This window comes from Alexandromys fortis, unplaced genomic scaffold, assembly GCF_014885135.2.
Source record: "Alexandromys fortis isolate MF-2015 unplaced genomic scaffold, M_Fortis_MF-2015_v1.1 scaffold_59, whole genome shotgun sequence".
Taxonomy (NCBI): domain Eukaryota; kingdom Metazoa; phylum Chordata; class Mammalia; order Rodentia; family Cricetidae; genus Alexandromys; species Alexandromys fortis.
In genome coordinates, this window is record NW_026067943.1 from 8,953,472 (window position 1) to 8,960,266 (window position 6,795).

The window sequence follows — 6,795 nt, forward strand, 5'->3', positions numbered from 1 at the left end:
ATATAAGAGTTCAAACAGAGTGGCTGTGCATTAGTGAACAAGGCTGCTCCCAGAAGATATAGGTTATTAAGTGAAATTTTAGTGCCAGGCACAGGATGTCTTCTATGAGTTTCTGGTCTGCGAGGCCTCAGAAGTGCCTAAAACAATACAAACTATTACCGTTGCTTAACCACCGTAACTATAAGGTAAGCCCCTGAAGCTGCTGAAGATACCACACACTTGGGATGTAGGCTTAGAAAAATCAACCTTGACAGCCACAGAAGAGTGGCAGAAAGCATGCAAGAGCCAGCATTTGGAAAGAAGTAGTGGCGGCAATAGTGATCAAAATACATTATATGAATGCATAAAACCTTCAAAGAATAATTTAATAATAAATAAATAAATGTAAAAGAAAACATTAATAAAAGAATTCTATAGGAAAACCCTAGACATCTGGACTTGACTTAACACACCGATTGTTTAGGCTATGGGGTCTGCAAGCTTGGACAAGCTGTTTTTGCATGGTCCACGAGGGCTAAGAAAAGTCTTCCTTTCTTTATTATACTAATTTGTTTATCTTATATGTATGCCTAAGGGCACTCATGTGTGCCATGGCATGCATGTGAAGTCAGAGGACAATTTGTAGAAATCCTCTTCTTCTATCATGTGGGTCTTGGGATTCAAGCTCATATTAGCAGGCATGGTGGGAGACACCTTTACCTGTTGAGCCATCCGACTGGCCCTGTTTTTTTTTTTAATTAATTAATTTATTTATTTATTAAAGATTTCTGCCTCTGGCCCTGGCTTTTATATTTTAAAAGACTACAATTAAAAATCATCTTACATTGGTACAGAGTATAACATTATCTTGAGTCAGTTTCGAAGGCAAATCATGATCCTTCCTAACTGCTTGTGCTATACCTGCAAGCCCACCTGGAAGCTCCTTTGGCCTTCTAGCCCTTCCTGAATATCTTAGCTTAGGCCAGACACAAGCAGCTGCTCTTAATGGAATATGTAGCAAATAGAATCCACTCATCTCATCACCAGAGCCATCTAGCACTAGAGAACTGGTAGCAGTAAAAGTGTCTTAAATGGTACAAGCATTAGATGAAAGGGAGAAAAGGATATATTGACTAAAGCCATCTTCATATCACAACTTTAACTGGATATTTGGCGATTATCCAAGTAATTGGATCACTTTAAAGTAGCCAGAAGACTCATGTTTTCCCCTCCTGGTGAAAAATCCATATGGGCGCTTAATGGTCTACGCTGCCAAGATTAACTGGGTTGTTATGAAGCTAACTGTACCCTTTCGCTTTTAAAGAGTTGGTTATTCATGTCTGTGTTATCCTGAAACCACAAAAATGTGTGGTTCTGACAGATGTTCTCATTTAATGTCAACCTATAAGACTCACCAGTGATTCTTTAAGTGCTAAGAAAAGGCAACAAAGAAATTTTACTGGAGATGAAGAACAGATTTCAGCTGGGCACTGGTGGCGCACACCTTTAATCTCAGCACTTGGGAGGCAGAGGCAGGTGGATCTCTGTGAGTTCAAGGCCAATCTGGCCTACAGAGCAATGTCCAGTGTTGTTGAAATAGGAGCGGCGGGGCTGCGTCCCCGGCACCCGGCCGCCCGCATGGCTAGGTTATGCCCCGAAATAATTACACGGAAACTGTATTCTTTCAAACACTGCCTGGCCCGGCTAGTTCCAGCTTCTTATTGGCTAGCTCTTACATATTGTTCTAACCCATTTCTAATATTCTGTGTAGCCCACGAGCTGGCTTACCAGGGAGGATCTTAACCTGCGTCTGTCTGGACCGGGAGAATCATGGCGACTCCTTCATTAAGCTTCTTTCTCCCAGAATTCTCTTCTGTTTTCTCCACCCACCTAATTTTCTATCCAATAAAATGGGCCAAGGCAGTTTCTTTATTAATAAGAAACCACTCCCACATCATTTCCCCTTTTTCTGTTTAAACAAAAAAGAAAGGCTTTAACTTTAACATAGTAAAATTACATATAACAAAACAGTTATCAAGTAAGAATTACAGTTACAATATTTATATCTATTTTATCTCTTACCATAACTAAGGAAAACTATAACTATTCATTCTTCAACTCCATCAAAGACTCCAGAAGGATATAATATTACCTAAGTAAACAAGAAATAAGAAAACTCTAGAAATGACAGAGACATCTCGCTGCCTGGACAGTCACCCAAAGTTCTTTTGTACCGTTGGGGCATCCATCTTCAGCCTTCAGGCCCAAAGTATCCAGTAGACATTTTCATCAAGCAGGAAATTCCAAAGACAGTTCAGTCACTTTCTTCTGTATCCTGCAGAATGTCTCACAGACTCTTTCATGAAGCAGGAACCCCGAAAGACCATCTCACCTTTAGGCAAGTTCAGCAGTCCTCTCTCTGAGGGTTCTCTGTGTTCAGTTTATGCAACAGTCCAGGCAAGAGCAGTTTCTTGCCCAAATGACTATCCAACTCCATAAGGATCCTCTTCAATTCCCATCTTCCTCTCAAAGTAGATTGGTGCTGCCAGGAGCAGACGTGTCTCATTGCCATGAAAAGTTCTAAGTTATTAAAACATTTAAAATGCCATATTCTGCAGTCTTTGAAAGATATGAAGAATGCCTATCTAACTGAAAGATATCTCTATATATCTAGAAAATCTAACTAACATGACTACAAGCTTGACTATTATCCATTAACAACCTATATTTCCTAATTATACAGTACATTTTAAAATGAACTACACAATCACAATACCTTAATCAAGATCAGAAATACATATACATATAACAAAATTGACCGTAAAATCCATATCAATGTAAATTATTCCTATCTATATCATATCCCCCTTTAAATGTAAAAGAACATTTATAAACCATATTTGGGAACATGGGTGTAGTTTTTTCTCTCCAAACTGCTTCCTGCTGAATAGGGGCATCGTTAATTAGGTCTTTCGTGGTATAACCTGTGTGCCAGGGTCATCTCAGTTGGCAGTTAAGTGAAGTAATTTTTTGAGGGTGTTCACAGCAACCTTTCAGGAGGGCGTGGTCTATCATACCATACTGGGATAGATGCAATCCACAGGGTCACATCCACTGTGAAAACAAAAGAAGGACTTTTCCAAAGCATCATAACCTTAGATCCAAATTCTGAAGTCAAGATACCTTTAGAACATATGTGCAGGTTCAGCTTAGCAGCCCATATAATGAAATGTCTCTCTGTACTTAGCTCCTTCACAGTCAAAAATTTTAAAGAAAACACAATGTACATAATCCAGACTCTGTGAATTTTCCATTTTTACGTGGCTTATTTTTACTCTATCACTTTACTTTATTCTGTCTCTTTAAAGACTTTACCTTTTTTTTAAAGCATTAACTTTATTCTCTATATTTTTAAAAGCCTACAGCACCCAGTATTCCCAGGCGGTCTCCCATCCAAGCACTAACCAGGCCCGACCCTGCTTAGCTTCCGAGATCAGACGAGATCGGGCGCGTTCAGGGTGGTATGGCCCCACGTTGGGCGCAGTCTTGTTGAAATAGGAGCGGCGGGGCTGCGTCCCCGGCACCCGGCCGCCCGCATGGCTAGGTTATGCCCCGAAATAATTACACGGAAACTGTATTCTTTCAAACACTGCCTGGCCTGGCTAGTTCCAGCTTCTTATTGGCTAGCTCTTACATATTGTTCTAACCCATTTCTAATATTCTGTGTAGCCCAAGAGCTGGCTTACCAGGGAGGATCTTAACCTGCGTCTGTCTGGACCGGGAGAATCATGGCGACTCCTTCACTAAGCTTCTTTCTCCCAGAATTCTCTTCTGTTTTCTCCACCCACCCAATTTTCTATCCAATAAAATGGGCCAAGGCAGTTTCTTTATTAATAACAAACCACTTCCACATCATTCCAGGGCAATCAAGGCTACACATAAAGAAACCCTGTGCTGAAGAAACAAGACAATTTTAGTTTCTTTCTTTTACCATGTGCCAGTACCCTCCCCTCGCTTGCTGCTAGAGTCTAAGGCAGGACCTTGTAGTTGCCTCTCCCTCCTACCTAATCATCCTGTCTCTGGCCTCACTCATTTTGTCCTTATGGCCAGAACTATTTTCTCTGATGTTTAGCCATTATTCTCCCAACCAAAAAAAAAAAAAAACCAACTTCTAAAGCTGTAGATATAGCTCAGTTGGTAGGGTGCTTGCCTAATATGCATATAGCCCTGGATTCCATCACCACAACGGGATATCCAGCATGTTGGTGCATGCCTGTAATTCCGGCACTTGGAGGTGGAGGTGGGTAGATGGGAAGTTCCAGACCATTGTTTGCTACATAGAGAATCTGAAGTCTTCCTGGGCTACGTGAAATCATGCCTCAGATTACAAACAAATACAGTAAAAGATTGTAGATGGTTAGGTGGGCTGAATATAACACAGTACATGATATCTGTACAAAAATGTCACAACAAAAATCCTCCATCACACGCCCATTGTCTGGAGAATATATTCCCAATTCCCAACATCTGAGACAGGACCAAGAACACTCCTAACCTTCCAGCTTCAGGATTTGCTGCATCCTCAGTAAATGTAAAGTTTCTAAATTGCTGGTTCTCAAACTTTCCTATATAGCATAATCTTTTGGGAACTTTCAAAGAGATCTCCATGGCCAAGTTGTGCATATCATTTAAATCAGAACATCAGAGCATAAGGCAGCACTTAGCACCTTATGCTATATGAAATAGGTAATTTCAGAATCCATAATGACACTACCCACCCTGCCACCCTAATACCCTGTGGCATCCTACAATCCTGACCCCAGGAAGCAAGTCTCACTCACCTGGCTTCCAACCATTCCACCTACTGTGTCGCCCAGGGACCACATGGCAACCTGTGCTCCTGACCCCCAGCCTCCTCTCTACTGGAAGATGGTCCACTTCACCTTAAGGAAGCACTATCTACTCCCACTGTGACCCCAGCCCCTAAAACCCAAGGGCCATCCGCAGAACCCAGGGAGACTTCCACAGACCCTTGAAGATCAGCAGCAAGGATCTTCTAATGCCACAGAAGGTTTCCTCCCGTGCTAAGGAGTCTCATTTATCCCTAGTTAATCTAGCAACACTTCTGACATCCCATTCACATAGCAACACAGAGTTGCACGAAGACTGAACCCAAGCAGCTGTGTGATGGTGGCGCACGCCTTTAATCCCAGCATTCGGAAGGCAGAGGCAGGTGGATCTCTGTGAGTTTTAGGCCAGCCTGGTTTACAGAACAAGTTCCAGAAGAGGCTCCAAAACTACAGAGACACCTTGTCTCAAAACAAACAAACAAACAAAAAAGATTGAAGCTAAGAATTAGCATCATTCACCTGGTTCACAAACTTACAAGGTGGAGTAGCAGCAAGCAAAGATGCAGCACTCACTTAATGAAAGTGAGACCAGACATACACACCAAAAACAGCATCAACAACCTAACTCCAGATGTCTAGGTCCCATCACATGAATAACCAAGAAAATATGTATGTCTCCTTCAGAAATTAGTATCCCCATAGTATGTTCCCTGAAAAAAGCAACTTATTCGATGAATAAGGCAATGATTTCAAAATAGCCATTATAAATACATTCAAGGAACTAAAAGAGGATTTGCATAAATTCTGCAATAAAGACTATGAATCATGAACAAACAATTGAATAAAATAATGAAAAAACTTGCAGTATGAAAATAAAATTTAGTGAAGATATAAATTTAAAGAAAAGCCTAACTGAAATAAAACTTGAAACAACAGATTTAGTCAGTGAAATTGAAAAAATAATCAATGAAAACCCCACTAATAGAATGAATCAATAGAAGAAAGACTATAAAGAACTGAAGACAAAGTGGGAGACTTTGATTACTCAAATAAAGTGTTAAACCTAAACAAGCAAACAAAGTAGCCCCTCCAGGAAAGGAACATACAGGAAGTCTGGGATACCATTAAAGACGAAACCTATGATTGGCAGCTATAGACTTTAAAAGCCTTAAGAGCCTAGACTTGTGTTCTACAAGTTCTGATAAACCACAGGTCCCACAGATCATTTATATCCAGCAAAACTATCATTCTTAACTGAAGGAGAAAAAAAAAAGCTTTCTATGATAAGAACAGATTTAAGGAATTCATTACTACTCACCCAACTCTACAGAGGATACTAAAAAGAATACTTCAGTCTGAAGAGAAGAATAAATACATCCAAGAGGTCACAGAGAACAAATAAAACAATGCTAGGCCAGGTAATTAAAAGAGACCTGAGAAAATACTATAAAACCAACAAAATGGCAGGAATTATATCTTTTAACAATGACTCTAAATGTTGATGGTCTCAATACTTCCATAAAAAGACAGACTACAGACTAGATCGGAAAACAGGATTCATCCTTTTGCTTCTTCCAAGAAACACACCTCACAATCAATGATAGATACCACCTTAAGATAAGAAGATGAAAAGGTCCTGACTTCCTTGCTCATGTTCTCCCTCCATCTGCTCCTCATTGGGACCTTGGGAGCTCAGTCCAGTGCTCCAGTGTGGGTCTCTGTCTCTATCTCCATCCATCACCAGATGAGGGTTCTATGGTGATATGAAAGATATTCGTCAGTAATGCTATAGGATAGGGTCATTTCAGGTTCCCTATCCTCAGCTTCCCAAGGGACTAACTGGGGACATCGCCTTGGGCTCCTGGGAGCCACTCTAGGTTCAAGTCTCTTGCCAACACTAAGGTGGCTCTTTTAACTAAGATATGTGCTTCCCTGCTCCCCTATCCAACCTTCCTTTATCCCAATC

The 6,795-nt window shown here is 40.8% G+C and overlaps 1 protein-coding gene and 1 pseudogene across 19 annotated transcripts in view; both read right to left on the minus strand.

Annotated features, from left to right (window-relative positions):
• The window catches only part of Cacna1c (calcium voltage-gated channel subunit alpha1 C), a 662,482-nt gene that overhangs the window by 604,073 nt on the left and 51,614 nt on the right, over positions 1–6,795 (minus strand). The gene's annotated exons all lie outside the window — the stretch shown is intronic.
• LOC126505578 (uncharacterized) lies at positions 3,396–3,514 on the minus strand (annotated as a pseudogene).